Source organism: Schistocerca cancellata, unplaced genomic scaffold (genome assembly GCF_023864275.1).
Source record: "Schistocerca cancellata isolate TAMUIC-IGC-003103 unplaced genomic scaffold, iqSchCanc2.1 HiC_scaffold_1109, whole genome shotgun sequence".
In the NCBI taxonomy this organism is placed as follows: Eukaryota; Metazoa; Arthropoda; class Insecta; order Orthoptera; family Acrididae; genus Schistocerca; species Schistocerca cancellata.
Window position 1 is genome coordinate 96484 of NW_026047108.1, and position 27304 is coordinate 123787.

The window sequence follows — 27304 nt, forward strand, 5'->3', positions numbered from 1 at the left end:
GATGCATGCTGTTTTACTGTGTTGTTTGAGTACTCTAAAACTAGTTGGAAGTTGCTGCTGTCCGCTTCCTGGCTGCAAAACCGGCGTCTACCAGAAGCACAAGCAAGACAAGGGTGATCTGTAGCGAAGTTTTCGGCACAGTGCCGTTCAGGAGAGTTTTTGTTGGAACTACTGCATCTGATTCAGGAGCCAAGGGCTACGCCACAGGCGTCTGCGCACTGTCGAGCATGTGTGTTGAATAATGGTGCTGATAGCCACGTATCATTTCAAGCAGATTTGATGCCTTTCGCAGACAATTTTTCATTGAATAGGATTGTAGCTGATTTGTGGCAGCAGGAAATAAGTTGTAGTCAAAAGAATCTTCAATAGATGGTCGCAGGTCAAATCAGTATTGTATGGCTCGTAACGCGTTGCGTGCAGCCCGGCTAGCTCAGTCGGTAGAGCATGAGACTCTTAATCTCAGGGTCGTGGGTTCGAGCCCCACACTGGGCGGCGCAAAATTTTGTGTCTACGCGGATCCAACATGCGCCCCTCTCGTGAGCCTTGCGTAATGAACGTAACTGGTTACGACGATGCCTAGCTTCGTATGAATATCAGAGGAACGGTATTTGAAGCTGAAAGTGACTCTGAAATGAAATAAATGTGTTGTTTTGGAATTTTAGTTGTACATCGATATAGTGTGAGATGTGTAGGAAAGCAGCAGCTGTGCTAACTAAATGCAAATAATGGTCGCTCATGCGGTGCGTTTCGAGCTGAAGGGCTCCGATTCACTACTCTGTAAGAACAAAGTACCCGAAAAGGGCGCTAGGAGGCGCCTCCTTAGCTCAGTGGCAGAGCGCTGGTCTAGTAAACCAGAGGTCGTGAGTTCGATCCTCCCAGGAGGCAAATGAATTTCGTAACAGCCCCTCCCACCGTGGCCCTTTCGAAAAAAGCGGTCAAGGATAAAAAAAATTATGAATGGGTGCGGTATTTAAGAAATGCTCTCGCAAATGAATAGTGTGAATGGTGCTATTAAAGTGGGCACCAGAATCTGCAGCTTTTGGCAGTCTCCGGAGAATGCCGACGTGAAATACTTAGTTCTTGTGATGTATTTTCTACCCCTGATAAAGACCCTCGCGATTGTCGTCGTCGTCGTCGTCGTCGTCGTCGTCGTCGTCGTCGGCGGCGCCGCCGCCGCCGCTTTGGTAATAGCGACAACTCGCCATTGTATCACATAGGGTGAGGTACCTTCTGCAAGCGACTGAGATGGCACTAAGCGATTGAAGCTGATTTGCCACCTCTTGTTTGATCAGCGTCATAAGGGCTTGAATGTAACTTGCGATGGGACATAGCAAGAAGTAGCGTCGTACTTTTAGTACTGAAATTTGAGATGGAGAACTGCGTCAAAGATGGGAAATTCATTCTGCCAAGTGTACAAATGGCGAAAATGAAGTGTGTGTGGAGAAGTATACTGCACCAGTGACCGTGTGGCCTAATGGATAAGGCGTCGGACTTCGGATCCGAAGATTGCAGGTTCGAATCCTGTCACGGTCGAGTTTTTCCTGTTCTGCAAAAGATGCATGCTGTTTTACTGTGTTGTTTGAGTACTCTAAAACTAGTTGGAAGTTGCTGCTGTCCGCTTCCTGGCTGCAAAACCGGCGTCTACCAGAAGCACAAGCAAGACAAGGGTGATCTGTAGCGAAGTTTTCGGCACAGTGCCGTTCAGGAGAGTTTTTGTTGGAACTACTGCATCTGATTCAGGAGCCAAGGGCTACGCCACAGGCGTCTGCGCACTGTCGAGCATGTGTGTTGAATAATGGTGCTGATAGCCACGTATCATTTCAAGCAGATTTGATGCCTTTCGCAGACAATTTTTCATTGAATAGGATTGTAGCTGATTTGTGGCAGCAGGAAATAAGTTGTAGTCAAAAGAATCTTCAATAGATGGTCGCAGGTCAAATCAGTATTGTATGGCTCGTAACGCGTTGCGTGCAGCCCGGCTAGCTCAGTCGGTAGAGCATGAGACTCTTAATCTCAGGGTCGTGGGTTCGAGCCCCACGCTGGGCGGCGCAAAATTTTGTGTCTACGCGGATCCAACATGCGCCCCTCTCGTGAGCCTTGCGTAATGAACGTAACGGGTTACGACGATGCCTAGCTTCGTATGAATATCAGAGGAACGGTATTTGAAGCTGAAAGTGACTCTGAAATGAAATAAATGTGTTGTTTTGGAATTTTAGTTGTACATCGATATAGTGTGAGATGTGTAGGAAAGCAGCAGCTGTGCTAACTAAATGCAAATAATGGTCGCTCATGCGGTGCGTTTCGAGCTGAAGGGCTCCGATTCACTACTCTGTAAGAACAAAGTACCCGAAAAGGGCGCTAGGAGGCGCCTCCTTAGCTCAGTGGCAGAGCGCTGGTCTAGTAAACCAGAGGTCGTGAGTTCGATCCTCACAGGAGGCAAATGAATTTTGTAACAGCCCCTCCCACCGTGGCCCTTTCGAAAAAAGCGGTCAAGGATAAAAAAAATTATGAATGGGTGCGGTATTTAAGAAATGCTCTCGCAAATGAATAGTGTGAATGGTGCTATTAAAGTGGGCACCAGAATCTGCAGCTTTTGGCAGTCTCCGGAGAATGCCGACGTGAAATACTTAGTTCTTGTGATGTATTTTCTACCCCTGATAAAGACCCTCGCGATTGTCGTCGTCGTCGTCGTCGTCGTCGTCGTCGGCGCCGCCGCCGCCGCCGCCGCTTTGGTAATAGCGACAACTCGCCATTGTATCACATAGGGTGAGGTACCTTCTGCAAGCGACTGAGATGGCACTAAGCGATTGAAGCTGATTTGCCACCTCTTGTTTGATCAGCGTCATAAGGGCTTGAATGTAACTTGCGATGGGACACAGCAAGAAGTAGCGTCGTACTTTTAGTACTGAAATTTGAGATGGAGAACTGCGTCAAAGATGGGAAATTCATTCTGCCAAGTGTACAAATGGCGAAAATGAAGTGTGTGTGGAGAAGTATACTGCACCAGTGACCGTGTGGCCTAATGGATAAGGCGTCGGACTTCGGATCCGAAGATTGCAGGTTCGAATCCTGTCACGGTCGAGTTTTTCCTGTTCTGCAAAAGATGCATGCTGTTTTACTGTGTTGTTTGAGTACTCTAAAACTAGTTGGAAGTTGCTGCTGTCCGCTTCCTGGCTGCAAAACCGGCGTCTACCAGAAGCACAAGCAAGACAAGGGTGATCTGTAGCGAAGTTTTCGGCACAGTGCCGTTCAGGAGAGTTTTTGTTGGAACTACTGCATCTGATTCAGGAGCCAAGGGCTACGCCACAGGCGTCTGCGCACTGTCGAGCATGTGTGTTGAATAATGGTGCTGATAGCCACGTATCATTTCAAGCAGATTTGATGCCTTTCGCAGACAATTTTTCATTGAATAGGATTGTAGCTGATTTGTGGCAGCAGGAAATAAGTTGTAGTCAAAAGAATCTTCAATAGATGGTCGCAGGTCAAATCAGTATTGTATGGCTCGTAACGCGTTGCGTGCAGCCCGGCTAGCTCAGTCGGTAGAGCATGAGACTCTTAATCTCAGGGTCGTGGGTTCGAGCCCCACGCTGGGCGGCGCAAAATTTTGTGTCTACGCGGATCCAACATGCGCCCCTCTCGTGAGCCTTGCGTAATGAACGTAACGGGTTACGACGATGCCTAGCTTCGTATGAATATCAGAGGAACGGTATTTGAAGCTGAAAGTGACTCTGAAATGAAATAAATGTGTTGTTTTGGAATTTTAGTTGTACATCGATATAGTGTGAGATGTGTAGGAAAGCAGCAGCTGTGCTAACTAAATGCAAATAATGGTCGCTCATGCGGTGCGTTTCGAGCTGAAGGGCTCCGATTCACTACTCTGTAAGAACAAAGTACCCGAAAAGGGCGCTAGGAGGCGCCTCCTTAGCTCAGTGGCAGAGCGCTGGTCTAGTAAACCAGAGGTCGTGAGTTCGATCCTCACAGGAGGCAAATGAATTTTGTAACAGCCCCTCCCACCGTGGCCCTTTCGAAAAAAGCGGTCAAGGATAAAAAAAATTATGAATGGGTGCGGTATTTAAGAAATGCTCTCGCAAATGAATAGTGTGAATGGTGCTATTAAAGTGGGCACCAGAATCTGCAGCTTTTGGCAGTCTCCGGAGAATGCCGACGTGAAATACTTAGTTCTTGTGATGTATTTTCTACCCCTGATAAAGACCCTCGCGATTGTCGTCGTCGTCGTCGGCGCCGCCGCCGCCGCTTTGGTAATAGCGACAACTCGCCATTGTATCACATAGGGTGAGGTACCTTCTGCAAGCGACTGAGATGGCACTAAGCGATTGAAGCTGATTTGCCACCTCTTGTTTGATCAGCGTCATAAGGGCTTGAATGTAACTTGCGATGGGACACAGCAAGAAGTAGCGTCGTACTTTTAGTACTGAAATTTGAGATGGAGAACTGCGTCAAAGATGGGAAATTCATTCTGCCAAGTGTACAAATGGCGAAAATGAAGTGTGTGTGGAGAAGTATACTGCACCAGTGACCGTGTGGCCTAATGGATAAGGCGTCGGACTTCGGATCCGAAGATTGCAGGTTCGAATCCTGTCACGGTCGAGTTTTTCCTGTTCTGCAAAAGATGCATGCTGTTTTACTGTGTTGTTTGAGTACTCTAAAACTAGTTGGAAGTTGCTGCTGTCCGCTTCCTGGCTGCAAAACCGGCGTCTACCAGAAGCACAAGCAAGACAAGGGTGATCTGTAGCGAAGTTTTCGGCACAGTGCCGTTCAGGAGAGTTTTTGTTGGAACTACTGCATCTGATTCAGGAGCCAAGGGCTACGCCACAGGCGTCTGCGCACTGTCGAGCATGTGTGTTGAATAATGGTGCTGATAGCCACGTATCATTTCAAGCAGATTTGATGCCTTTCGCAGACAATTTTTCATTGAATAGGATTGTAGCTGATTTGTGGCAGCAGGAAATAAGTTGTAGTCAAAAGAATCTTCAATAGATGGTCGCAGGTCAAATCAGTATTGTATGGCTCGTAACGCGTTGCGTGCAGCCCGGCTAGCTCAGTCGGTAGAGCATGAGACTCTTAATCTCAGGGTCGTGGGTTCGAGCCCCACACTGGGCGGCGCAAAATTTTGTGTCTACGCGGATCCAACATGCGCCCCTCTCGTGAGCCTTGCGTAATGAACGTAACGGGTTACGACGATGCCTAGCTTCGTATGAATATCAGAGGAACGGTATTTGAAGCTGAAAGTGACTCTGAAATGAAATAAATGTGTTGTTTTGGAATTTTAGTTGTACATCGATATAGTGTGAGATGTGTAGGAAAGCAGCAGCTGTGCTAACTAAATGCAAATAATGGTCGCTCATGCGGTGCGTTTCGAGCTGAAGGGCTCCGATTCACTACTCTGTAAGAACAAAGTACCCGAAAAGGGCGCTAGGAGGCGCCTCCTTAGCTCAGTGGCAGAGCGCTGGTCTAGTAAACCAGAGGTCGTGAGTTCGATCCTCCCAGGAGGCAAATGAATTTCGTAACAGCCCCTCCCACCGTGGCCCTTTCGAAAAAAGCGGTCAAGGATAAAAAAAATTATGAATGGGTGCGGTATTTAAGAAATGCTCTCGCAAATGAATAGTGTGAATGGTGCTATTAAAGTGGGCACCAGAATCTGCAGCTTTTGGCAGTCTCCGGAGAATGCCGACGTGAAATACTTAGTTCTTGTGATGTATTTTCTACCCCTGATAAAGACCCTCGCGATTGTCGTCGTCGTCGTCGTCGTCGTCGTCGTCGTCGTCGTCGTCGTCGGCGCCGCCGCCGCCGCTTTGGTAATAGCGACAACTCGCCATTGTATCACATAGGGTGAGGTACCTTCTGCAAGCGACTGAGATGGCACTAAGCGATTGAAGCTGATTTGCCACCTCTTGTTTGATCAGCGTCATAAGGGCTTGAATGTAACTTGCGATGGGACATAGCAAGAAGTAGCGTCGTACTTTTAGTACTGAAATTTGAGATGGAGAACTGCGTCAAAGATGGGAAATTCATTCTGCCAAGTGTACAAATGGCGAAAATGAAGTGTGTGTGGAGAAGTATACTGCACCAGTGACCGTGTGGCCTAATGGATAAGGCGTCGGACTTCGGATCCGAAGATTGCAGGTTCGAATCCTGTCACGGTCGAGTTTTTCCTGTTCTGCAAAAGATGCATGCTGTTTTACTGTGTTGTTTGAGTACTCTAAAACTAGTTGGAAGTTGCTGCTGTCCGCTTCCTGGCTGCAAAACCGGCGTCTACCAGAAGCACAAGCAAGACAAGGGTGATCTGTAGCGAAGTTTTCGGCACAGTGCCGTTCAGGAGAGTTTTTGTTGGAACTACTGCATCTGATTCAGGAGCCAAGGGCTACGCCACAGGCGTCTGCGCACTGTCGAGCATGTGTGTTGAATAATGGTGCTGATAGCCACGTATCATTTCAAGCAGATTTGATGCCTTTCGCAGACAATTTTTCATTGAATAGGATTGTAGCTGATTTGTGGCAGCAGGAAATAAGTTGTAGTCAAAAGAATCTTCAATAGATGGTCGCAGGTCAAATCAGTATTGTATGGCTCGTAACGCGTTGCGTGCAGCCCGGCTAGCTCAGTCGGTAGAGCATGAGACTCTTAATCTCAGGGTCGTGGGTTCGAGCCCCACGCTGGGCGGCGCAAAATTTTGTGTCTACGCGGATCCAACATGCGCCCCTCTCGTGAGCCTTGCGTAATGAACGTAACGGGTTACGACGATGCCTAGCTTCGTATGAATATCAGAGGAACGGTATTTGAAGCTGAAAGTGACTCTGAAATGAAATAAATGTGTTGTTTTGGAATTTTAGTTGTACATCGATATAGTGTGAGATGTGTAGGAAAGCAGCAGCTGTGCTAACTAAATGCAAATAATGGTCGCTCATGCGGTGCGTTTCGAGCTGAAGGGCTCCGATTCACTACTCTGTAAGAACAAAGTACCCGAAAAGGGCGCTAGGAGGCGCCTCCTTAGCTCAGTGGCAGAGCGCTGGTCTAGTAAACCAGAGGTCGTGAGTTCGATCCTCACAGGAGGCAAATGAATTTTGTAACAGCCCCTCCCACCGTGGCCCTTTCGAAAAAAGCGGTCAAGGATAAAAAAAATTATGAATGGGTGCGGTATTTAAGAAATGCTCTCGCAAATGAATAGTGTGAATGGTGCTATTAAAGTGGGCACCAGAATCTGCAGCTTTTGGCAGTCTGCGGAGAATGCCGACGTGAAATACTTAGTTCTTGTGATGTATTTTCTACCCCTGATAAAGACCCTCGCGATTGTCGTCGTCGTCGTCGTCGTCGTCGTCGGCGCCGCCGCCGCCGCTTTGGTAATAGCGACAACTCGCCATTGTATCACATAGGGTGAGGTACCTTCTGCAAGCGACTGAGATGGCACTAAGCGATTGAAGCTGATTTGCCACCTCTTGTTTGATCAGCGTCATAAGGGCTTGAATGTAACTTGCGATGGGACACAGCAAGAAGTAGCGTCGTACTTTTAGTACTGAAATTTGAGATGGAGAACTGCGTCAAAGATGGGAAATTCATTCTGCCAAGTGTACAAATGGCGAAAATGAAGTGTGTGTGGAGAAATATACTGCACCAGTGACCGTGTGGCCTAATGGATAAGGCGTCGGACTTCGGATCCGAAGATTGCAGGTTCGAATCCTGTCACGGTCGAGTTTTTCCTGTTCTGCAAAAGATGCATGCTGTTTTACTGTGTTGTTTGAGTACTCTAAAACTAGTTGGAAGTTGCTGCTGTCCGCTTCCTGGCTGCAAAACCGGCGTCTACCAGAAGCACAAGCAAGACAAGGGTGATCTGTAGCGAAGTTTTCGGCACAGTGCCGTTCAGGAGAGTTTTTGTTGGAACTACTGCATCTGATTCAGGAGCCAAGGGCTACGCCACAGGCGTCTGCGCACTGTCGAGCATGTGTGTTGAATAATGGTGCTGATAGCCACGTATCATTTCAAGCAGATTTGATGCCTTTCGGAGACAATTTTTCATTGAATAGGATTGTAGCTGATTTGTGGCAGCAGGAAATAAGTTGTAGTCAAAAGAATCTTCAATAGATGGTCGCAGGTCAAATCAGTATTGTATGGCTCGTAACGCGTTGCGTGCAGCCCGGCTAGCTCAGTCGGTAGAGCATGAGACTCTTAATCTCAGGGTCGTCGGTTCGAGCCCCACGCTGGGCGGCGCAAAATTTTGTGTCTACGCGGATCCAACATGCGCCCCTCTCGTGAGCCTTGCGTAATGAACGTAACGGGTTACGACGATGCCTAGCTTCGTATGAATATCAGAGGAACGGTATTTGAAGCTGAAAGTGACTCTGAAATGAAATAAATGTGTTGTTTTGGAATTTTAGTTGTACATCGATATAGTGTGAGATGTGTAGGAAAGCAGCAGCTGTGCTAACTAAATGCAAATAATGGTCGCTCATGCGGTGCGTTTCGAGCTGAAGGGCTCCGATTCACTACTCTGTAAGAACAAAGTACCCGAAAAGGGCGCTAGGAGGCGCCTCCTTAGCTCAGTGGCAGAGCGCTGGTCTAGTAAACCAGAGGTCGTGAGTTCGATCCTCACAGGAGGCAAATGAATTTTGTAACAGCCCCTCCCACCGTGGCCCTTTCGAAAAAAGCGGTCAAGGATAAAAAAAATTATGAATGGGTGCGGTATTTAAGAAATGCTCTCGCAAATGAATAGTGTGAATGGTGCTATTAAAGTGGGCACCAGAATCTGCAGCTTTTGGCAGTCTCCGGAGAATGCCGACGTGAAATACTTAGTTCTTGTGATGTATTTTCTACCCCTGATAAAGACCCTCGCGATTGTCGTCGTCGTCGTCGTCGGCGTCGGCGCGCCGCCGCCGCCGCTTTGGTAATAGCGACAACTCGCCATTGTATCACATAGGGTGAGGTACCTTCTGCAAGCGACTGAGATGGCACTAAGCGATTGAAGCTGATTTGCCACCTCTTGTTTGATCAGCGTCATAAGGGCTTGAATGTAACTTGCGATGGGACATAGCAAGAAGTAGCGTCGTACTTTTAGTACTGAAATTTGAGATGGAGAACTGCGTCAAAGATGGGAAATTCATTCTGCCAAGTGTACAAATGGCGAAAATGAAGTGTGTGTGGAGAAGTATACTGCACCAGTGACCGTGTGGCCTAATGGATAAGGCGTCGGACTTCGGATCCGAAGATTGCAGGTTCGAATCCTGTCACGGTCGAGTTTTTCCTGTTCTGCAAAAGATGCATGCTGTTTTACTGTGTTGTTTGAGTACTCTAAAACTAGTTGGAAGTTGCTGCTGTCCGCTTCCTGGCTGCAAAACCGGCGTCTACCAGAAGCACAAGCAAGACAAGGGTGATCTGTAGCGAAGTTTTCGGCACAGTGCCGTTCAGGAGAGTTTTTGTTGGAACTACTGCATCTGATTCAGGAGCCAAGGGCTACGCCACAGGCGTCTGCGCACTGTCGAGCATGTGTGTTGAATAATGGTGCTGATAGCCACGTATCATTTCAAGCAGATTTGATGCCTTTCGCAGACAATTTTTCATTGAATAGGATTGTAGCTGATTTGTGGCAGCAGGAAATAAGTTGTAGTCAAAAGAATCTTCAATAGATGGTCGCAGGTCAAATCAGTATTGTATGGCTCGTAACGCGTTGCGTGCAGCCCGGCTAGCTCAGTCGGTAGAGCATGAGACTCTTAATCTCAGGGTCGTGGGTTCGAGCCCCACGCTGGGCGGCGCAAAATTTTGTGTCTACGCGGATCCAACATGCGCCCCTCTCGTGAGCCTTGCGTAATGAACGTAACGGGTTACGACGATGCCTAGCTTCGTATGAATATCAGAGGAACGGTATTTGAAGCTGAAAGTGACTCTGAAATGAAATAAATGTGTTGTTTTGGAATTTTAGTTGTACATCGATATAGTGTGAGATGTGTAGGAAAGCAGCAGCTGTGCTAACTAAATGCAAATAATGGTCGCTCATGCGGTGCGTTTCGAGCTGAAGGGCTCCGATTCACTACTCTGTAAGAACAAAGTACCCGAAAAGGGCGCTAGGAGGCGCCTCCTTAGCTCAGTGGCAGAGCGCTGGTCTAGTAAACCAGAGGTCGTGAGTTCGATCCTCACAGGAGGCAAATGAATTTTGTAACAGCCCCTCCCACCGTGGCCCTTTCGAAAAAAGCGGTCAAGGATAAAAAAAATTATGAATGGGTGCGGTATTTAAGAAATGCTCTCGCAAATGAATAGTGTGAATGGTGCTATTAAAGTGGGCACCAGAATCTGCAGCTTTTGGCAGTCTCCGGAGAATGCCGACGTGAAATACTTAGTTCTTGTGATGTATTTTCTACCCCTGATAAAGACCCTCGCGATTGTCGTCGTCGTCGTCGTCGTCGGCGCCGCCGCCGCCGCTTTGGTAATAGCGACAACTCGCCATTGTATCACATAGGGTGAGGTACCTTCTGCAAGCGACTGAGATGGCACTAAGCGATTGAAGCTGATTTGCCACCTCTTGTTTGATCAGCGTCATAAGGGCTTGAATGTAACTTGCGATGGGACACAGCAAGAAGTAGCGTCGTACTTTTAGTACTGAAATTTGAGATGGAGAACTGCGTCAAAGATGGGAAATTCATTCTGCCAAGTGTACAAATGGCGAAAATGAAGTGTGTGTGGAGAAGTATACTGCACCAGTGACCGTGTGGCCTAATGGATAAGGCGTCGGACTTCGGATCCGAAGATTGCAGGTTCGAATCCTGTCACGGTCGAGTTTTTCCTGTTCTGCAAAAGATGCATGCTGTTTTACTGTGTTGTTTGAGTACTCTAAAACTAGTTGGAAGTTGCTGCTGTCCGCTTCCTGGCTGCAAAACCGGCGTCTACCAGAAGCACAAGCAAGACAAGGGTGATCTGTAGCGAAGTTTTCGGCACAGTGCCGTTCAGGAGAGTTTTTGTTGGAACTACTGCATCTCATTCAGGAGCCAAGGGCTACGCCACAGGCGTCTGCGCACTGTCGAGCATGTGTGTTGAATAATGGTGCTGATAGCCACGTATCATTTCAAGCAGATTTGATGCCTTTCGGAGACAATTTTTCATTGAATAGGATTGTAGCTGATTTGTGGCAGCAGGAAATAAGTTGTAGTCAAAAGAATCTTCAATAGATGGTCGCAGGTCAAATCAGTATTGTATGGCTCGTAACGCGTTGCGTGCAGCCCGGCTAGCTCAGTCGGTAGAGCATGAGACTCTTAATCTCAGGGTCGTGGGTTCGAGCCCCACGCTGGGCGGCGCAAAATTTTGTGTCTACGCGGATCCAACATGCGCCTCTCTCGTGAGCCTTGCGTAATGAACGTAACGGGTTACGACGATGCCTAGCTTCGTATGAATATCAGAGGAACGGTATTTGAAGCTGAAAGTGACTCTGAAATGAAATAAATGTGTTGTTTTGGAATTTTAGTTGTACATCGATATAGTGTGAGATGTGTAGGAAAGCAGCAGCTGTGCTAACTAAATGCAAATAATGGTCGCTCATGCGGTGCGTTTCGAGCTGAAGGGCTCCGATTCACTACTCTGTAAGAACAAAGTACCCGAAAAGGGCGCTAGGAGGCGCCTCCTTAGCTCAGTGGCAGAGCGCTGGTCTAGTAAACCAGAGGTCGTGAGTTCGATCCTCACAGGAGGCAAATGAATTTTGTAACAGCCCCTCCCACCGTGGCCCTTTCGAAAAAAGCGGGTCAAGGATAAAAAAAATTATGAATGGGTGCGGTATTTAAGAAATGCTCTCGCAAATGAATAGTGTGAATGGTGCTATTAAAGTGGGCACCAGAATCTGCAGCTTTTGGCAGTCTCCGGAGAATGCCGACGTGAAATACTTAGTTCTTGTGATGTATTTTCTACCCCTGATAAAGACCCTCGCGATTGTCGTCGTCGTCGTCGTCGTCGGCGCCGCCGCCGCCGCTTTGGTAATAGCGACAACTCGCCATTGTATCACATAGGGTGAGGTACCTTCTGCAAGCGACTGAGATGGCACTAAGCGATTGAAGCTGATTTGCCACCTCTTGTTTGATCAGCGTCATAAGGGCTTGAATGTAACTTGCGATGGGACACAGCAAGAAGTAGCGTCGTACTTTTAGTACTGAAATTTGAGATGGAGAACTGCGTCAAAGATGGGAAATTCATTCTGCCAAGTATACAAATGGCGAAAATGAAGTGTGTGTGGAGAAGTATACTGCACCAGTGACCGTGTGGCCTAATGGATAAGGCGTCGGACTTCGGATCCGAAGATTGCAGGTTCGAATCCTGTCACGGTCGAGTTTTTCCTGTTCTGCAAAAGATGCATGCTGTTTTACTGTGTTGTTTGAGTACTCTAAAACTAGTTGGAAGTTGCTGCTGTCCGCTTCCTGGCTGCAAAACCGGCGTCTACCAGAAGCACAAGCAAGACAAGGGTGATCTGTAGCGAAGTTTTCGGCACAGTGCCGTTCAGGAGAGTTTTTGTTGGAACTACTGCATCTGATTCAGGAGCCAAGGGCTACGCCACAGGCGTCTGCGCACTGTCGAGCATGTGTGTTGAATAATGGTGCTGATAGCCACGTATCATTTCAAGCAGATTTGATGCCTTTCGGAGACAATTTTTCATTGAATAGGATTGTAGCTGATTTGTGGCAGCAGGAAATAAGTTGTAGTCAAAAGAATCTTCAATAGATGGTCGCAGGTCAAATCAGTATTGTATGGCTCGTAACGCGTTGCGTGCAGCCCGGCTAGCTCAGTCGGTAGAGCATGAGACTCTTAATCTCAGGGTCGTGGGTTCGAGCCCCACACTGGGCGGCGCAAAATTTTGTGTCTACGCGGATCCAACATGCGCCCCTCTCGTGAGCCTTGCGTAATGAACGTAACGGGTTACGACGATGCCTAGCTTCGTATGAATATCAGAGGAACGGTATTTGAAGCTGAAAGTGACTCTGAAATGAAATAAATGTGTTGTTTTGGAATTTTAGTTGTACATCGATATAGTGTGAGATGTGTAGGAAAGCAGCAGCTGTGCTAACTAAATGCAAATAATGGTCGCTCATGCGGTGCGTTTCGAGCTGAAGGGCTCCGATTCACTACTCTGTAAGAACAAAGTACCCGAAAAGGGCGCTAGGAGGCGCCTCCTTAGCTCAGTGGCAGAGCGCTGGTCTAGTAAACCAGAGGTCGTGAGTTCGATCCTCACAGGAGGCAAATGAATTTTGTAACAGCCCCTCCCACCGTGGCCCTTTCGAAAAAAGCGGTCAAGGATAAAAAAAATTATGAATGGGTGCGGTATTTAAGAAATGCTCTCGCAAATGAATAGTGTGAATGGTGCTATTAAAGTGGGCACCAGAATCTGCAGCTTTTGGCAGTCTCCGGAGAATGCCGACGTGAAATACTTAGTTCTTGTGATGTATTTTCTACCCCTGATAAAGACCCTCGCGATTGTCGTCGTCGTCGTCGTCGTCGGCGCCGCCGCCGCCGCTTTGGTAATAGCGACAACTCGCCATTGTATCACATAGGGTGAGGTACCTTCTGCAAGCGACTGAGATGGCACTAAGCGATTGAAGCTGATTTGCCACCTCTTGTTTGATCAGCGTCATAAGGGCTTGAATGTAACTTGCGATGGGACACAGCAAGAAGTAGCGTCGTACTTTTAGTACTGAAATTTGAGATGGAGAACTGCGTCAAAGATGGGAAATTCATTCTGCCAAGTGTACAAATGGCGAAGATGAAGTGTGTGTGGAGAAGTATACTGCACCAGTGACCGTGTGGCCTAATGGATAAGGCGTCGGACTTCGGATCCGAAGATTGCAGGTTCGAATCCTGTCACGGTCGAGTTTTTCCTGTTCTGCAAAAGATGCATGCTGTTTTACTGTGTTGTTTGAGTACTCTAAAACTAGTTGGAAGTTGCTGCTGTCCGCTTCCTGGCTGCAAAACCGGCGTCTACCAGAAGCACAAGCAAGACAAGGGTGATCTGTAGCGAAGTTTTCGGCACAGTGCCGTTCAGGAGAGTTTTTGTTGGAACTACTGCATCTGATTCAGGAGCCAAGGGCTACGCCACAGGCGTCTGCGCACTGTCGAGCATGTGTGTTGAATAATGGTGCTGATAGCCACGTATCATTTCAAGCAGATTTGATGCCTTTCGCAGACAATTTTTCATTGAATAGGATTGTAGCTGATTTGTGGCAGCAGGAAATAAGTTGTAGTCAAAAGAATCTTCAATAGATGGTCGCAGGTCAAATCAGTATTGTATGGCTCGTAACGCGTTGCGTGCAGCCCGGCTAGCTCAGTCGGTAGAGCATGAGACTCTTAATCTCAGGGTCGTGGGTTCGAGCCCCACGCTGGGCGGCGCAAAATTTTGTGTCTACGCGGATCCAACATGCGCCCCTCTCGTGAGCCTTGCGTAATGAACGTAACGGGTTACGACGATGCCTAGCTTCGTATGAATATCAGAGGAACGGTATTTGAAGCTGAAAGTGACTCTGAAATGAAATAAATGTGTTGTTTTGGAATTTTAGTTGTACATCGATATAGTGTGAGATGTGTAGGAAAGCAGCAGCTGTGCTAACTAAATGCAAATAATGGTCGCTCATGCGGTGCGTTTCGAGCTGAAGGGCTCCGATTCACTACTCTGTAAGAACAAAGTACCCGAAAAGGGCGCTAGGAGGCGCCTCCTTAGCTCAGTGGCAGAGCGCTGGTCTAGTAAACCAGAGGTCGTGAGTTCGATCCTCACAGGAGGCAAATGAATTTTGTAACAGCCCGTCCCACCGTGGCCCTTTCGAAAAAAGCGGTCAAGGATAAAAAAAATTATGAATGGGTGCGGTATTTAAGAAATGCTCTCGCAAATGAATAGTGTGAATGGTGCTATTAAAGTGGGCACCAGAATCTGCAGCTTTTGGCAGTCTCCGGAGAATGCCGACGTGAAATACTTAGTTCTTGTGATGTATTTTCTACCCCTGATAAAGACCCTCGCGATTGTCGTCGTCGTCGTCGTCGTCGGCGCCGCCGCCGCCGCTTTGGTAATAGCGACAACTCGCCATTGTATCACATAGGGTGAGGTACCTTCTGCAAGCGACTGAGATGGCACTAAGCGATTGAAGCTGATTTGCCACCTCTTGTTTGATCAGCGTCATAAGGGCTTGAATGTAACTTGCGATGGGACACAGCAAGAAGTAGCGTCGTACTTTTAGTACTGAAATTTGAGATGGAGAACTGCGTCAAAGATGGGAAATTCATTCTGCCAAGTGTACAAATGGCGAAAATGAAGTGTGTGTGGAGAAGTATACTGCACCAGTGACCGTGTGGCCTAATGGATAAGCCGTCGGACTTCGGATCCGAAGATTGCAGGTTCGAATCCTGTCACGGTCGAGTTTTTCCTGTTCTGCAAAAGATGCATGCTGTTTTACTGTGTTGTTTGAGTACTCTAAAACTAGTTGGAAGTTGCTGCTGTCCGCTTCCTGGCTGCAAAACCGGCGTCTACCAGAAGCACAAGCAAGACAAGGGTGATCTGTAGCGAAGTTTTCGGCACAGTGCCGTTCAGGAGAGTTTTTGTTGGAACTACTGCATCTGATTCAGGAGCCAAGGGCTACGCCACAGGCGTCTGCGCACTGTCGAGCATGTGTGTTGAATAATGGTGCTGATAGCCACGTATCATTTCAAGCAGATTTGATGCCTTTCGCAGACAATTTTTCATTGAATAGGATTGTAGCTGATTTGTGGCAGCAGGAAATAAGTTGTAGTCAAAAGAATCTTCAATAGATGGTCGCAGGTCAAATCAGTATTGTATGGCTCGTAACGCGTTGCGTGCAGCCCGGCTAGCTCAGTCGGTAGAGCATGAGACTCTTAATCTCAGGGTCGTGGGTTCGAGCCCCACGCTGGGCGGCGCAAAATTTTGTGTCTACGCGGATCCAACATGCGCCCCTCTCGTGAGCCTTGCGTAATGAACGTAACGGGTTACGACGATGCCTAGCTTCGTATGAATATCAGAGGAACGGTATTTGAAGCTGAAAGTGACTCTGAAATGAAATAAATGTGTTGTTTTGGAATTTTAGTTGTACATCGATATAGTGTGAGATGTGTAGGAAAGCAGCAGCTGTGCTAACTAAATGCAAATAATGGTCGCTCATGCGGTGCGTTTCGAGCTGAAGGGCTCCGATTCACTACTCTGTAAGAACAAAGTACCCGAAAAGGGCGCTAGGAGGCGCCTCCTTAGCTCAGTGGCAGAGCGCTGGTCTAGTAAACCAGAGGTCGTGAGTTCGATCCTCACAGGAGGCAAATGAATTTTGTAACAGCCCCTCCCACCGTGGCCCTTTCGAAAAAAGCGGTCAAGGATAAAAAAAATTATGAATGGGTGCGGTATTTAAGAAATGCTCTCGCAAATGAATAGTGTGAATGGTGCTATTAAAGTGGGCACCAGAATCTGCAGCTTTTGGCAGTCTCCGGAGAATGCCGACGTGAAATACTTAGTTCTTGTGATGTATTTTCTACCCCTGATAAAGACCCTCGCGATTGTCGTCGTCGTCGTCGGCGCCGCCGCCGCCGCTTTGGTAATAGCGACAACTCGCCATTGTATCACATAGGGTGAGGTACCTTCTGCAAGCGACTGAGATGGCACTAAGCGATTGAAGCTGATTTGCCACCTCTTGTTTGATCAGCGTCATAAGGGCTTGAATGTAACTTGCGATGGGACACAGCAAGAAGTAGCGTCGTACTTTTAGTACTGAAATTTGAGATGGAGAACTGCGTCAAAGATGGGAAATTCATTCTGCCAAGTGTACAAATGGCGAAAATGAAGTGTGTGTGGAGAAATATACTGCACCAGTGACCGTGTGGCCTAATGGATAAGGCGTCGGACTTCGGATCCGAAGATTGCAGGTTCGAATCCTGTCACGATCGAGTTTTTCCTGTTCTGCAAAAGATGCATGCTGTTTTACTGTGTTGTTTGAGTACTCTAAAACTAGTTGGAAGTTGCTGCTGTCCGCTTCCTGGCTGCAAAACCGGCGTCTACCAGAAGCACAAGCAAGACAAGGGTGATCTGTAGCGAAGTTTTCGGCACAGTGCCGTTCAGGAGAGTTTTTGTTGGAACTACTGCATCTGATTCAGGAGCCAAGGGCTACGCCACAGGCGTCTGCGCACTGTCGAGCATGTGTGTTGAATAATGGTGCTGATAGCCACGTATCATTTCAAGCAGATTTGATGCCTTTCGGAGACAATTTTTCATTGAATAGGATTGTAGCTGATTTGTGGCAGCAGGAAATAAGTTGTAGTCAAAAGAATCTTCAATAGATGGTCGCAGGTCAAATCAGTATTGTATGGCTCGTAACGCGTTGCGTGCAGCCCGGCTAGCTCAGTCGGTAGAGCATGAGACTCTTAATCTCAGGGTCGTGGGTTCGAGCCCCACGCTGGGCGGCGCAAAATTTTGTGTCTACGCGGATCCAACATGCGCCCCTCTCGTGAGCCTTGCGTAATGAACGTAACGGGTTACGACGATGCCTAGCTTCGTATGAATATCAGAGGAACGGTATTTGAAGCTGAAAGTGACTCTGAAATGAAATAAATGTGTTGTTTTGGAATTTTAGTTGTACATCGATATAGTGTGAGATGTGTAGGAAAGCAGCAGCTGTGCTAACTAAATGCAAATAATGGTCGCTCATGCGGTGCGTTTCGAGCTGAAGGGCTCCGATTCACTACTCTGTAAGAACAAAGTACCCGAAAAGGGCGCTAGGAGGCGCCTCCTTAGCTCAGTGGCAGAGCGCTGGTCTAGTAAACCAGAGGTCGTGAGTTCATTCCTCACAGGAGGCAAATGAATTTTGTAACAGCCCCTCCCACCGTGGCCCTTTCGAAAAATGCGGTCAGGGATAAAAAAAATTATGAATGGGTGCGGTATTTAAGAAATGCTCTCGCAAATGAATAGTGTGAATGGTGCTATTAAAGTGGGCACCAGAATCTGCAGCTTTTGGCAGTCTCCGGAGAATGCCGACGTGAAATACTTAGTTCTTGTGATGTATTTTCTACCCCTGATAAAGACCCTCGCGATTGTCGTCGTCGTCGTCGTCGTCGTCGTCGTCGTCGTCGGCGGCGGCGCCGCCGCCGCCGCTTTGGTAATAGCGACAACTCGCCATTGTATCACATAGGGTGAGGTACCTTCTGCAAGCGACTGAGATGGCACTAAGCGATTGAAGCTGATTTGCCACCTCTTGTTTGATCAGCGTCATAAGGGCTTGAATGTAACTTGCGATGGGACACAGCAAGAAGTAGCGTCGTACTTTTAGTACTGAAATTTGAGATGGAGAACTGCGTCAAAGATGGGAAATTCATTCTGCCAAGTGTACAAATGGCGAAAATGAAGTGTGTGTGGAGAAGTATACTGCACCAGTGACCGTGTGGCCTAATGGATAAGCCGTCGGACTTCGGATCCGAAGATTGCAGGTTCGAATCCTGTCACGGTCGAGTTTTTCCTGTTCTGCAAAAGATGCATGCTGTTTTACTGTGTTGTTTGAGTACTCTAAAACTAGTTGGAAGTTGCTGCTGTCCGCTTCCTGGCTGCAAAACCGGCGTCTACCAGAAGCACAAGCAAGACAAGGGTGATCTGTAGCGAAGTTTTCGGCACAGTGCCGTTCAGGAGAGTTTTTGTTGGAACTACTGCATCTGATTCAGGAGCCAAGGGCTACGCCACAGGCGTCTGCGCACTGTCGAGCATGTGTGTTGAATAATGGTGCTGATAGCCACGTATCATTTCAAGCAGATTTGATGCCTTTCGCAGACAATTTTTCATTGAATAGGATTGTAGCTGATTTGTGGCAGCAGGAAATAAGTTGTAGTCAAAAGAATCTTCAATAGATGGTCGCAGGTCAAATCAGTATTGTATGGCTCGTAACGCGTTGCGTGCAGCCCGGCTAGCTCAGTCGGTAGAGCATGAGACTCTTAATCTCAGGGTCGTGGGTTCGAGCCCCACGCTGGGCGGCGCAAAATTTTGTGTCTACGCGGATCCAACATGCGCCCCTCTCGTGAGCCTTGCGTAATGAACGTAACGGGTTACGACGATGCCTAGCTTCGTATGAATATCAGAGGAACGGTATTTGAAGCTGAAAGTGACTCTGAAATGAAATAAATGTGTTGTTTTGGAATTTTAGTTGTACATCGATATAGTGTGAGATGTGTAGGAAAGCAGCAGCTGTGCTAACTAAATGCAAATAATGGTCGCTCATGCGGTGCGTTTCGAGCTGAAGGGCTCCGATTCACTACTCTGTAAGAACAAAGTACCCGAAAAGGGCGCTAGGAGGCGCCTCCTTAGCTCAGTGGCAGAGCGCTGGTCTAGTAAACCAGAGGTCGTGAGTTCGATCCTCACAGGAGGCAAATGAATTTTGTAACAGCCCCTCCCACCGTGGCCCTTTCGAAAAAAGCGGTCAAGGATAAAAAAAATTATGAATGGGTGCGGTATTTAAGAAATGCTCTCGCAAATGAATAGTGTGAATGGTGCTATTAAAGTGGGCACCAGAATCTGCAGCTTTTGGCAGTCTCCGGAGAATGCCGACGTGAAATACTTAGTTCTTGTGATGTATTTTCTACCCCTGATAAAGACCCTCGCGATTGTCGTCGTCGTCGTCGGCGCCGCCGCCGCCGCTTTGGTAATAGCGACAACTCGCCATTGTATCACATAGGGTGAGGTACCTTCTGCAAGCGACTGAGATGGCACTAAGCGATTGAAGCTGATTTGCCACCTCTTGTTTGATCAGCGTCATAAGGGCTTGAATGTAACTTGCGATGGGACACAGCAAGAAGTAGCGTCGTACTTTTAGTACTGAAATTTGAGATGGAGAACTGCGTCAAAGATGGGAAATTCATTCTGCCAAGTGTACAAATGGCGAAAATGAAGTGTGTGTGGAGAAATATACTGCACCAGTGACCGTGTGGCCTAATGGATAAGGCGTCGGACTTCGGATCCGAAGATTGCAGGTTCGAATCCTGTCACGATCGAGTTTTTCCTGTTCTGCAAAAGATGCATGCTGTTTTACTGTGTTGTTTGAGTACTCTAAAACTAGTTGGAAGTTGCTGCTGTCCGCTTCCTGGCTGCAAAACCGGCGTCTACCAGAAGCACAAGCAAGACAAGGGTGATCTGTAGCGAAGTTTTCGGCACAGTGCCGTTCAGGAGAGTTTTTGTTGGAACTACTGCATCTGATTCAGGAGCCAAGGGCTACGCCACAGGCGTCTGCGCACTGTCGAGCATGTGTGTTGAATAATGGTGCTGATAGCCACGTATCATTTCAAGCAGATTTGATGCCTTTCGGAGACAATTTTTCATTGAATAGGATTGTAGCTGATTTGTGGCAGCAGGAAATAAGTTGTAGTCAAAAGAATCTTCAATAGATGGTCGCAGGTCAAATCAGTATTGTATGGCTCGTAACGCGTTGCGTGCAGCCCGGCTAGCTCAGTCGGTAGAGCATGAGACTCTTAATCTCAGGGTCGTGGGTTCGAGCCCCACGCTGGGCGGCGCAAAATTTTGTGTCTACGCGGATCCAACATGCGCCCCTCTCGTGAGCCTTGCGTAATGAACGTAACGGGTTACGACGATGCCTAGCTTCGTATGAATATCAGAGGAACGGTATTTGAAGCTGAAAGTGACTCTGAAATGAAATAAATGTGTTGTTTTGGAATTTTAGTTGTACATCGATATAGTGTGAGATGTGTAGGAAAGCAGCAGCTGTGCTAACTAAATGCAAATAATGGTCGCTCATGCGGTGCGTTTCGAGCTGAAGGGCTCCGATTCACTACTCTGTAAGAACAAAGTACCCGAAAAGGGCGCTAGGAGGCGCCTCCTTAGCTCAGTGGCAGAGCGCTGGTCTAGTAAACCAGAGGTCGTGAGTTCATTCCTCACAGGAGGCAAATGAATTTTGTAACAGCCCCTCCCACCGTGGCCCTTTCGAAAAATGCGGTCAGGGATAAAAAAAATTATGAATGGGTGCGGTATTTAAGAAATGCTCTCGCAAATGAATAGTGTGAATGGTGCTATTAAAGTGGGCACCAGAATCTGCAGCTTTTGGCAGTCTCCGGAGAATGCCGACGTGAAATACTTAGTTCTTGTGATGTATTTTCTACCCCTGATAAAGACCCTCGCGATTGTCGTCGTCGTCGTCGTCGTCGTCGTCGTCGTCGTCGGCGGCGGCGGCGCCGCCGCCGCCGCTTTGGTAATAGCGACAACTCGCCATTGTATCACATAGGGTGAGGTACCTTCTGCAAGCGACTGAGATGGCACTAAGCGATTGAAGCTGATTTGCCACCTCTTGTTTGATCAGCGTCATAAGGGCTTGAATGTAACTTGCGATGGGACACAGCAAGAAGTAGCGTCGTACTTTTAGTACTGAAATTTGAGATGGAGAACTGCGTCAAAGATGGGAAATTCATTCTGCCAAGTGTACAAATGGCGAAAATGAAGTGTGTGTGGAGAAGTATACTGCACCAGTGACCGTGTGGCCTAATGGATAAGGCGTCGGACTTCGGATCCGAAGATTGCAGGTTCGAATCCTGTCACGATCGAGTTTTTCCTGTTCTGCAAAAGATGCATGCTGTTTTACTGTGTTGTTTGAGTACTCTAAAACTAGTTGGAAGTTGCTGCTGTCCGCTTCCTGGCTGCAAAACCGGCGTCTACCAGAAGCACAAGCAAGACAAGGGTGATCTGTAGCGAAGTTTTCGGCACAGTGCCGTTCAGGAGAGTTTTTGTTGGAACTACTGCATCTGATTCAGGAGCCAAGGGCTACGCCACAGGCGTCTGCGCACTGTCGAGCATGTGTGTTGAATAATGGTGCTGATAGCCACGTATCATTTCAAGCAGATTTGATGCCTTTCGCAGACAATTTTTCATTGAATAGGATTGTAGCTGATTTGTGGCAGCAGGAAATAAGTTGTAGTCAAAAGAATCTTCAATAGATGGTCGCAGGTCAAATCAGTATTGTATGGCTCGTAACGCGTTGCGTGCAGCCCGGCTAGCTCAGTCGGTAGAGCATGAGACTCTTAATCTCAGGGTCGTGGGTTCGAGCCCCACGCTGGGCGGCGCAAAATTTTGTGTCTACGCGGATCCAACATGCGCCCCTCTCGTGAGCCTTGCGTAATGAACGTAACGGGTTACGACGATGCCTAGCTTCGTATGAATATCAGAGGAACGGTATTTGAAGCTGAAAGTGACTCTGAAATGAAATAAATGTGTTGTTTTGGAATTTTAGTTGTACATCGATATAGTGTGAGATGTGTAGGAAAGCAGCAGCTGTGCTAACTAAATGCAAATAATGGTCGCTCATGCGGTGCGTTTCGAGCTGAAGGGCTCCGATTCACTACTCTGTAAGAACAAAGTACCCGAAAAGGGCGCTAGGAGGCGCCTCCTTAGCTCAGTGGCAGAGCGCTGGTCTAGTAAACCAGAGGTCGTGAGTTCGATCCTCACAGGAGGCAAATGAATTTTGTAACAGCCCCTCCCACCGTGGCCCTTTCGAAAAAAGCGGTCAAGGATAAAAAAAATTATGAATGGGTGCGGTATTTAAGAAATGCTCTCGCAAATGAATAGTGTGAATGGTGCTATTAAAGTGGGCACCAGAATCTGCAGCTTTTGGCAGTCTCCGGAGAATGCCGACGTGAAATACTTAGTTCTTGTGATGTATTTTCTACCCCTGATAAAGACCCTCGCGATTGTCGTCGTCGTCGTCGGCCCCGCCGCCGCCGCTTTGGTAATAGCGACAACTCGCCATTGTATCACATAGGGTGAGGTACCTTCTGCAAGCGACTGAGATGGCACTAAGCGATTGAAGCTGATTTGCCACCTCTTGTTTGATCAGCGTCATAAGGGCTTGAATGTAACTTGCGATGGGACACAGCAAGAAGTAGCGTCGTACTTTTAGTACTGAAATTTGAGATGGAGAACTGCGTCAAAGATGGGAAATTCATTCTGCCAAGTGTACAAATGGCGAAAATGAAGTGTGTGTGGAGAAATATACTGCACCAGTGACCGTGTGGCCTAATGGATAAGGCGTCGGACTTCGGATCCGAAGATTGCAGGTTCGAATCCTGTCACGATCGAGTTTTTCCTGTTCTGCAAAAGGTGCATGCTGTTTTACTGTGTTGTTTGAGTACTCTAAAACTAGTTGGAAGTTGCTGCTGTCCGCTTCCTGGCTGCAAAACCGGCGTCTACCAGAAGCACAAGCAAGACAAGGGTGATCTGTAGCGAAGTTTTCGGCACAGTGCCGTTCAGGAGAGTTTTTGTTGGAACTACTGCATCTGATTCAGGAGCCAAGGGCTACGCCACAGGCGTCTGCGCACTGTCGAGCATGTGTGTTGAATAATGGTGCTGATAGCCACGTATCATTTCAAGCAGATTTGATGCCTTTCGGAGACAATTTTTCATTGAATAGGATTGTAGCTGATTTGTGGCAGCAGGAAATAAGTTGTAGTCAAAAGAATCTTCAATAGATGGTCGCAGGTCAAATCAGTATTGTATGGCTCGTAACGCGTTGCGTGCAGCCCGGCTAGCTCAGTCGGTAGAGCATGAGACTCTTAATCTCAGGGTCGTGGGTTCGAGCCCCACGCTGGGCGGCGCAAAATTTTGTGTCTACGCGGATCCAACATGCGCCCCTCTCGTGAGCCTTGCGTAATGAACGTAACGGGTTACGACGATGCCTAGCTTCGTATGAATATCAGAGGAACGGTATTTGAAGCTGAAAGTGACTCTGAAATGAAATAAATGTGTTGTTTTGGAATTTTAGTTGTACATCGATATAGTGTGAGATGTGTAGGAAAGCAGCAGCTGTGCTAACTAAATGCAAATAATGGTCGCTCATGCGGTGCGTTTCGAGCTGAAGGGCTCCGATTCACTACTCTGTAAGAACAAAGTACCCGAAAAGGGCGCTAGGAGGCGCCTCCTTAGCTCAGTGGCAGAGCGCTGGTCTAGTAAACCAGAGGTCGTGAGTTCATTCCTCACAGGAGGCAAATGAATTTTGTAACAGCCCCTCCCACCGTGGCCCTTTCGAAAAATGCGGTCAGGGATAAAAAAAATTATGAATGGGTGCGGTATTTAAGAAATGCTCTCGCAAATGAATAGTGTGAATGGTGCTATTAAAGTGGGCACCAGAATCTGCAGCTTTTGGCAGTCTCCGGAGAATGCCGACGTGAAATACTTAGTTCTTGTGATGTATTTTCTACCCCTGATAAAGACCCTCGCGATTGTCGTCGTCGTCGTCGTCGTCGGCGGCGGCGGCGGCGCCGCCGCCGCCGCTTTGGTAATAGCGACAACTCGCCATTGTATCACATAGGGTGAGGTACCTTCTGCAAGCGACTGAGATGGCACTAAGCGATTGAAGCTGATTTGCCACCTCTTGTTTGATCAGCGTCATAAGGGCTTGAATGTAACTTGCGATGGGACACAGCAAGAAGTAGCGTCGTACTTTTAGTACTGAAATTTGAGATGGAGAACTGCGTCAAAGATGGGAAATTCATTCTGCCAAGTGTACAAATGGCGAAAATGAAGTGTGTGTGGAGAAGTATACTGCACCAGTGACCGTGTGGCCTAATGGATAAGGCGTCGGACTTCGGATCCGAAGATTGCAGGTTCGAATCCTGTCACGATCGAGTTTTTCCTGTTCTGCAAAAGATGCATGCTGTTTTACTGTGTTGTTTGAGTACTCTAAAACTAGTTGGAAGTTGCTGCTGTCCGCTTCCTGGCTGCAAAACCGGCGTCTACCAGAAGCACAAGCAAGACAAGGGTGATCTGTAGCGAAGTTTTCGGCACAGTGCCGTTCAGGAGAGTTTTTGTTGGAACTACTGCATCTGATTCAGGAGCCAAGGGCTACGCCACAGGCGTCTGCGCACTGTCGAGCATGTGTGTTGAATAATGGTGCTGATAGCCACGTATCATTTCAAGCAGATTTGATGCCTTTCGCAGACAATTTTTCATTGAATAGGATTGTAGCTGATTTGTGGCAGCAGGAAATAAGTTGTAGTCAAAAGAATCTTCAATAGATGGTCGCAGGTCAAATCAGTATTGTATGGCTCGTAACGCGTTGCGTGCAGCCCGGCTAGCTCAGTCGGTAGAGCATGAGACTCTTAATCTCAGGGTCGTGGGTTCGAGCCCCACGCTGGGCGGCGCAAAATTTTGTGTCTACGCGGATCCAACATGCGCCCCTCTCGTGAGCCTTGCGTAATGAACGTAACGGGTTACGACGATGCCTAGCTTCGTATGAATATCAGAGGAACGGTATTTGAAGCTGAAAGTGACTCTGAAATGAAATAAATGTGTTGTTTTGGAATTTTAGTTGTACATCGATATAGTGTGAGATGTGTAGGAAAGCAGCAGCTGTGCTAACTAAATGCAAATAATGGTCGCTCATGCGGTGCGTTTCGAGCTGAAGGGCTCCGATTCACTACTCTGTAAGAACAAAGTACCCGAAAAGGGCGCTAGGAGGCGCCTCCTTAGCTCAGTGGCAGAGCGCTGGTCTAGTAAACCAGAGGTCGTGAGTTCGATCCTCACAGGAGGCAAATGAATTTTGTAACAGCCCCTCCCACCGTGGCCCTTTCGAAAAAAGCGGTCAAGGATAAAAAAAATTATGAATGGGTGCGGTATTTAAGAAATGCTCTCGCAAATGAATAGTGTGAATGGTGCTATTAAAGTGGGCACCAGAATCTGCAGCTTTTGGCAGTCTCCGGAGAATGCCGACGTGAAATACTTAGTTCTTGTGATGTATTTTCTACCCCTGATAAAGACCCTCGCGATTGTCGTCGTCGTCGTCGGCGCCGCCGCCGCCGCTTTGGTAATAGCGACAACTCGCCATTGTATCACATAGGGTGAGGTACCTTCTGCAAGCGACTGAGATGGCACTAAGCGATTGAAGCTGATTTGCCACCTCTTGTTTGATCAGCGTCATAAGGGCTTGAATGTAACTTGCGATGGGACACAGCAAGAAGTAGCGTCGTACTTTTAGTACTGAAATTTGAGATGGAGAACTGCGTCAAAGATGGGAAATTCATTCTGCCAAGTGTACAAATGGCGAAAATGAAGTGTGTGTGGAGAAATATACTGCACCAGTGACCGTGTGGCCTAATGGATAAGGCGTCGGACTTCGGATCCGAAGATTGCAGGTTCGAATCCTGTCACGATCGAGTTTTTCCTGTTCTGCAAAAGGTGCATGCTGTTTTACTGTGTTGTTTGAGTACTCTAAAACTAGTTGGAAGTTGCTGCTGTCCGCTTCCTGGCTGCAAAACCGGCGTCTACCAGAAGCACAAGCAAGACAAGGGTGATCTGTAGCGAAGTTTTCGGCACAGTGCCGTTCAGGAGAGTTTTTGTTGGAACTACTGCATCTGATTCAGGAGCCAAGGGCTACGCCACAGGCGTCTGCGCACTGTCGAGCATGTGTGTTGAATAATGGTGCTGATAGCCACGTATCATTTCAAGCAGATTTGATGCCTTTCGGAGACAATTTTTCATTGAATAGGATTGTAGCTGATTTGTGGCAGCAGGAAATAAGTTGTAGTCAAAAGAATCTTCAATAGATGGTCGCAGGTCAAATCAGTATTGTATGGCTCGTAACGCGTTGCGTGCAGCCCGGCTAGCTCAGTCGGTAGAGCATGAGACTCTTAATCTCAGGGTCGTGGGTTCGAGCCCCACGCTGGGCGGCGCAAAATTTTGTGTCTACGCGGATCCAACATGCGCCCCTCTCGTGAGCCTTGCGTAATGAACGTAACGGGTTACGACGATGCCTAGCTTCGTATGAATATCAGAGGAACGGTATTTGAAGCTGAAAGTGACTCTGAAATGAAATAAATGTGTTGATTTGGAATTTTAGTTGTACATCGATATAGTGTGAGATGTGTAGGAAAGCAGCAGCTGTGCTAACTAAATGCAAATAATGGTCGCTCATGCGGTGCGTTTCGAGCTGAAGGGCTCCGATTCACTACTCTGTAAGAACAAAGTACCCGAAAAGGGCGCTAGGAGGCGCCTCCTTAGCTCAGTGGCAGAGCGCTGGTCTAGTAAACCAGAGGTCGTGAGTTCATTCCTCACAGGAGGCAAATGAATTTTGTAACAGCCCCTCCCACCGTGGCCCTTTCGAAAAATGCGGTCAGGGATAAAAAAAATTATGAATGGGTGCGGTATTTAAGAAATGCTCTCGCAAATGAATAGTGTGAATGGTGCTATTAAAGTGGGCACCAGAATCTGCAGCTTTTGGCAGTCTCCGGAGAATGCCGACGTGAAATACTTAGTTCTTGTGATGTATTTTCTACCCCTGATAAAGACCCTCGCGATTGTCGTCGTCGTCGTCGTCGTCGG

General features: G+C 47.7%; 53 non-coding genes across 53 annotated transcripts; all 53 read left to right on the plus strand.

Moving 5' to 3' along the window:
• The first annotated feature begins 419 nt into the window (after positions 1-419).
• Trnak-cuu (transfer RNA lysine (anticodon CUU)) lies at positions 420-492 on the plus strand. Its single transcript has one exon. It is a non-coding gene; the product is annotated as a tRNA-Lys (tRNA).
• Positions 493-813: 321 nt separating this feature from the next.
• Positions 814-885, plus strand: Trnat-agu (transfer RNA threonine (anticodon AGU)). Its single transcript has one exon. It is a non-coding gene; the product is annotated as a tRNA-Thr (tRNA).
• A 575-nt stretch (positions 886-1460) lies between these two features.
• Trnar-ucg (transfer RNA arginine (anticodon UCG)) lies at positions 1461-1533 on the plus strand. Its single transcript has one exon. It is a non-coding gene; the product is annotated as a tRNA-Arg (tRNA).
• A 440-nt stretch (positions 1534-1973) lies between these two features.
• On the plus strand, positions 1974-2046 carry Trnak-cuu (transfer RNA lysine (anticodon CUU)). Its single transcript has one exon. It is a non-coding gene; the product is annotated as a tRNA-Lys (tRNA).
• A 321-nt stretch (positions 2047-2367) lies between these two features.
• Trnat-agu (transfer RNA threonine (anticodon AGU)) lies at positions 2368-2439 on the plus strand. The gene has a single exon. It is a non-coding gene; the product is annotated as a tRNA-Thr (tRNA).
• Positions 2440-3008: 569 nt separating this feature from the next.
• On the plus strand, positions 3009-3081 carry Trnar-ucg (transfer RNA arginine (anticodon UCG)). Its single transcript has one exon. It is a non-coding gene; the product is annotated as a tRNA-Arg (tRNA).
• Positions 3082-3521: 440 nt separating this feature from the next.
• Trnak-cuu (transfer RNA lysine (anticodon CUU)) lies at positions 3522-3594 on the plus strand. The gene has a single exon. It is a non-coding gene; the product is annotated as a tRNA-Lys (tRNA).
• Positions 3595-3915: 321 nt separating this feature from the next.
• Trnat-agu (transfer RNA threonine (anticodon AGU)) lies at positions 3916-3987 on the plus strand. Its single transcript has one exon. It is a non-coding gene; the product is annotated as a tRNA-Thr (tRNA).
• A 548-nt stretch (positions 3988-4535) lies between these two features.
• Trnar-ucg (transfer RNA arginine (anticodon UCG)) lies at positions 4536-4608 on the plus strand. Its single transcript has one exon. It is a non-coding gene; the product is annotated as a tRNA-Arg (tRNA).
• Positions 4609-5048: 440 nt separating this feature from the next.
• On the plus strand, positions 5049-5121 carry Trnak-cuu (transfer RNA lysine (anticodon CUU)). Its single transcript has one exon. It is a non-coding gene; the product is annotated as a tRNA-Lys (tRNA).
• A 321-nt stretch (positions 5122-5442) lies between these two features.
• Trnat-agu (transfer RNA threonine (anticodon AGU)) lies at positions 5443-5514 on the plus strand. Its single transcript has one exon. It is a non-coding gene; the product is annotated as a tRNA-Thr (tRNA).
• A 578-nt stretch (positions 5515-6092) lies between these two features.
• Positions 6093-6165, plus strand: Trnar-ucg (transfer RNA arginine (anticodon UCG)). The gene has a single exon. It is a non-coding gene; the product is annotated as a tRNA-Arg (tRNA).
• Positions 6166-6605: 440 nt separating this feature from the next.
• Trnak-cuu (transfer RNA lysine (anticodon CUU)) lies at positions 6606-6678 on the plus strand. The gene has a single exon. It is a non-coding gene; the product is annotated as a tRNA-Lys (tRNA).
• A 321-nt stretch (positions 6679-6999) lies between these two features.
• On the plus strand, positions 7000-7071 carry Trnat-agu (transfer RNA threonine (anticodon AGU)). Its single transcript has one exon. It is a non-coding gene; the product is annotated as a tRNA-Thr (tRNA).
• Positions 7072-7631: 560 nt separating this feature from the next.
• Trnar-ucg (transfer RNA arginine (anticodon UCG)) lies at positions 7632-7704 on the plus strand. The gene has a single exon. It is a non-coding gene; the product is annotated as a tRNA-Arg (tRNA).
• Positions 7705-8144: 440 nt separating this feature from the next.
• Trnak-cuu (transfer RNA lysine (anticodon CUU)) lies at positions 8145-8217 on the plus strand. The gene has a single exon. It is a non-coding gene; the product is annotated as a tRNA-Lys (tRNA).
• A 321-nt stretch (positions 8218-8538) lies between these two features.
• On the plus strand, positions 8539-8610 carry Trnat-agu (transfer RNA threonine (anticodon AGU)). The gene has a single exon. It is a non-coding gene; the product is annotated as a tRNA-Thr (tRNA).
• Positions 8611-9169: 559 nt separating this feature from the next.
• On the plus strand, positions 9170-9242 carry Trnar-ucg (transfer RNA arginine (anticodon UCG)). Its single transcript has one exon. It is a non-coding gene; the product is annotated as a tRNA-Arg (tRNA).
• Positions 9243-9682: 440 nt separating this feature from the next.
• Trnak-cuu (transfer RNA lysine (anticodon CUU)) lies at positions 9683-9755 on the plus strand. The gene has a single exon. It is a non-coding gene; the product is annotated as a tRNA-Lys (tRNA).
• Positions 9756-10076: 321 nt separating this feature from the next.
• On the plus strand, positions 10077-10148 carry Trnat-agu (transfer RNA threonine (anticodon AGU)). Its single transcript has one exon. It is a non-coding gene; the product is annotated as a tRNA-Thr (tRNA).
• Positions 10149-10702: 554 nt separating this feature from the next.
• Positions 10703-10775, plus strand: Trnar-ucg (transfer RNA arginine (anticodon UCG)). The gene has a single exon. It is a non-coding gene; the product is annotated as a tRNA-Arg (tRNA).
• A 440-nt stretch (positions 10776-11215) lies between these two features.
• Positions 11216-11288, plus strand: Trnak-cuu (transfer RNA lysine (anticodon CUU)). Its single transcript has one exon. It is a non-coding gene; the product is annotated as a tRNA-Lys (tRNA).
• Positions 11289-11609: 321 nt separating this feature from the next.
• On the plus strand, positions 11610-11681 carry Trnat-agu (transfer RNA threonine (anticodon AGU)). The gene has a single exon. It is a non-coding gene; the product is annotated as a tRNA-Thr (tRNA).
• A 555-nt stretch (positions 11682-12236) lies between these two features.
• Positions 12237-12309, plus strand: Trnar-ucg (transfer RNA arginine (anticodon UCG)). The gene has a single exon. It is a non-coding gene; the product is annotated as a tRNA-Arg (tRNA).
• A 440-nt stretch (positions 12310-12749) lies between these two features.
• Trnak-cuu (transfer RNA lysine (anticodon CUU)) lies at positions 12750-12822 on the plus strand. Its single transcript has one exon. It is a non-coding gene; the product is annotated as a tRNA-Lys (tRNA).
• A 321-nt stretch (positions 12823-13143) lies between these two features.
• Trnat-agu (transfer RNA threonine (anticodon AGU)) lies at positions 13144-13215 on the plus strand. The gene has a single exon. It is a non-coding gene; the product is annotated as a tRNA-Thr (tRNA).
• Positions 13216-13769: 554 nt separating this feature from the next.
• On the plus strand, positions 13770-13842 carry Trnar-ucg (transfer RNA arginine (anticodon UCG)). The gene has a single exon. It is a non-coding gene; the product is annotated as a tRNA-Arg (tRNA).
• Positions 13843-14282: 440 nt separating this feature from the next.
• Positions 14283-14355, plus strand: Trnak-cuu (transfer RNA lysine (anticodon CUU)). Its single transcript has one exon. It is a non-coding gene; the product is annotated as a tRNA-Lys (tRNA).
• Positions 14356-14676: 321 nt separating this feature from the next.
• On the plus strand, positions 14677-14748 carry Trnat-agu (transfer RNA threonine (anticodon AGU)). Its single transcript has one exon. It is a non-coding gene; the product is annotated as a tRNA-Thr (tRNA).
• A 554-nt stretch (positions 14749-15302) lies between these two features.
• On the plus strand, positions 15303-15375 carry Trnar-ucg (transfer RNA arginine (anticodon UCG)). Its single transcript has one exon. It is a non-coding gene; the product is annotated as a tRNA-Arg (tRNA).
• A 440-nt stretch (positions 15376-15815) lies between these two features.
• Trnak-cuu (transfer RNA lysine (anticodon CUU)) lies at positions 15816-15888 on the plus strand. The gene has a single exon. It is a non-coding gene; the product is annotated as a tRNA-Lys (tRNA).
• A 321-nt stretch (positions 15889-16209) lies between these two features.
• Positions 16210-16281, plus strand: Trnat-agu (transfer RNA threonine (anticodon AGU)). Its single transcript has one exon. It is a non-coding gene; the product is annotated as a tRNA-Thr (tRNA).
• Positions 16282-16829: 548 nt separating this feature from the next.
• Positions 16830-16902, plus strand: Trnar-ucg (transfer RNA arginine (anticodon UCG)). Its single transcript has one exon. It is a non-coding gene; the product is annotated as a tRNA-Arg (tRNA).
• Positions 16903-17342: 440 nt separating this feature from the next.
• Positions 17343-17415, plus strand: Trnak-cuu (transfer RNA lysine (anticodon CUU)). The gene has a single exon. It is a non-coding gene; the product is annotated as a tRNA-Lys (tRNA).
• Positions 17416-17736: 321 nt separating this feature from the next.
• On the plus strand, positions 17737-17808 carry Trnat-agu (transfer RNA threonine (anticodon AGU)). Its single transcript has one exon. It is a non-coding gene; the product is annotated as a tRNA-Thr (tRNA).
• A 575-nt stretch (positions 17809-18383) lies between these two features.
• On the plus strand, positions 18384-18456 carry Trnar-ucg (transfer RNA arginine (anticodon UCG)). Its single transcript has one exon. It is a non-coding gene; the product is annotated as a tRNA-Arg (tRNA).
• Positions 18457-18896: 440 nt separating this feature from the next.
• On the plus strand, positions 18897-18969 carry Trnak-cuu (transfer RNA lysine (anticodon CUU)). Its single transcript has one exon. It is a non-coding gene; the product is annotated as a tRNA-Lys (tRNA).
• Positions 18970-19290: 321 nt separating this feature from the next.
• Positions 19291-19362, plus strand: Trnat-agu (transfer RNA threonine (anticodon AGU)). Its single transcript has one exon. It is a non-coding gene; the product is annotated as a tRNA-Thr (tRNA).
• Positions 19363-19910: 548 nt separating this feature from the next.
• Positions 19911-19983, plus strand: Trnar-ucg (transfer RNA arginine (anticodon UCG)). Its single transcript has one exon. It is a non-coding gene; the product is annotated as a tRNA-Arg (tRNA).
• A 440-nt stretch (positions 19984-20423) lies between these two features.
• Trnak-cuu (transfer RNA lysine (anticodon CUU)) lies at positions 20424-20496 on the plus strand. Its single transcript has one exon. It is a non-coding gene; the product is annotated as a tRNA-Lys (tRNA).
• A 321-nt stretch (positions 20497-20817) lies between these two features.
• Positions 20818-20889, plus strand: Trnat-agu (transfer RNA threonine (anticodon AGU)). Its single transcript has one exon. It is a non-coding gene; the product is annotated as a tRNA-Thr (tRNA).
• A 578-nt stretch (positions 20890-21467) lies between these two features.
• Positions 21468-21540, plus strand: Trnar-ucg (transfer RNA arginine (anticodon UCG)). The gene has a single exon. It is a non-coding gene; the product is annotated as a tRNA-Arg (tRNA).
• A 440-nt stretch (positions 21541-21980) lies between these two features.
• On the plus strand, positions 21981-22053 carry Trnak-cuu (transfer RNA lysine (anticodon CUU)). The gene has a single exon. It is a non-coding gene; the product is annotated as a tRNA-Lys (tRNA).
• Positions 22054-22374: 321 nt separating this feature from the next.
• Trnat-agu (transfer RNA threonine (anticodon AGU)) lies at positions 22375-22446 on the plus strand. The gene has a single exon. It is a non-coding gene; the product is annotated as a tRNA-Thr (tRNA).
• Positions 22447-22994: 548 nt separating this feature from the next.
• On the plus strand, positions 22995-23067 carry Trnar-ucg (transfer RNA arginine (anticodon UCG)). Its single transcript has one exon. It is a non-coding gene; the product is annotated as a tRNA-Arg (tRNA).
• A 440-nt stretch (positions 23068-23507) lies between these two features.
• Trnak-cuu (transfer RNA lysine (anticodon CUU)) lies at positions 23508-23580 on the plus strand. Its single transcript has one exon. It is a non-coding gene; the product is annotated as a tRNA-Lys (tRNA).
• A 321-nt stretch (positions 23581-23901) lies between these two features.
• Positions 23902-23973, plus strand: Trnat-agu (transfer RNA threonine (anticodon AGU)). Its single transcript has one exon. It is a non-coding gene; the product is annotated as a tRNA-Thr (tRNA).
• Positions 23974-24539: 566 nt separating this feature from the next.
• Trnar-ucg (transfer RNA arginine (anticodon UCG)) lies at positions 24540-24612 on the plus strand. Its single transcript has one exon. It is a non-coding gene; the product is annotated as a tRNA-Arg (tRNA).
• Positions 24613-25052: 440 nt separating this feature from the next.
• On the plus strand, positions 25053-25125 carry Trnak-cuu (transfer RNA lysine (anticodon CUU)). Its single transcript has one exon. It is a non-coding gene; the product is annotated as a tRNA-Lys (tRNA).
• Positions 25126-25446: 321 nt separating this feature from the next.
• On the plus strand, positions 25447-25518 carry Trnat-agu (transfer RNA threonine (anticodon AGU)). The gene has a single exon. It is a non-coding gene; the product is annotated as a tRNA-Thr (tRNA).
• Positions 25519-26066: 548 nt separating this feature from the next.
• Trnar-ucg (transfer RNA arginine (anticodon UCG)) lies at positions 26067-26139 on the plus strand. The gene has a single exon. It is a non-coding gene; the product is annotated as a tRNA-Arg (tRNA).
• A 440-nt stretch (positions 26140-26579) lies between these two features.
• Trnak-cuu (transfer RNA lysine (anticodon CUU)) lies at positions 26580-26652 on the plus strand. Its single transcript has one exon. It is a non-coding gene; the product is annotated as a tRNA-Lys (tRNA).
• A 321-nt stretch (positions 26653-26973) lies between these two features.
• On the plus strand, positions 26974-27045 carry Trnat-agu (transfer RNA threonine (anticodon AGU)). Its single transcript has one exon. It is a non-coding gene; the product is annotated as a tRNA-Thr (tRNA).
• Positions 27046-27304: the final 259 nt, after the last annotated feature.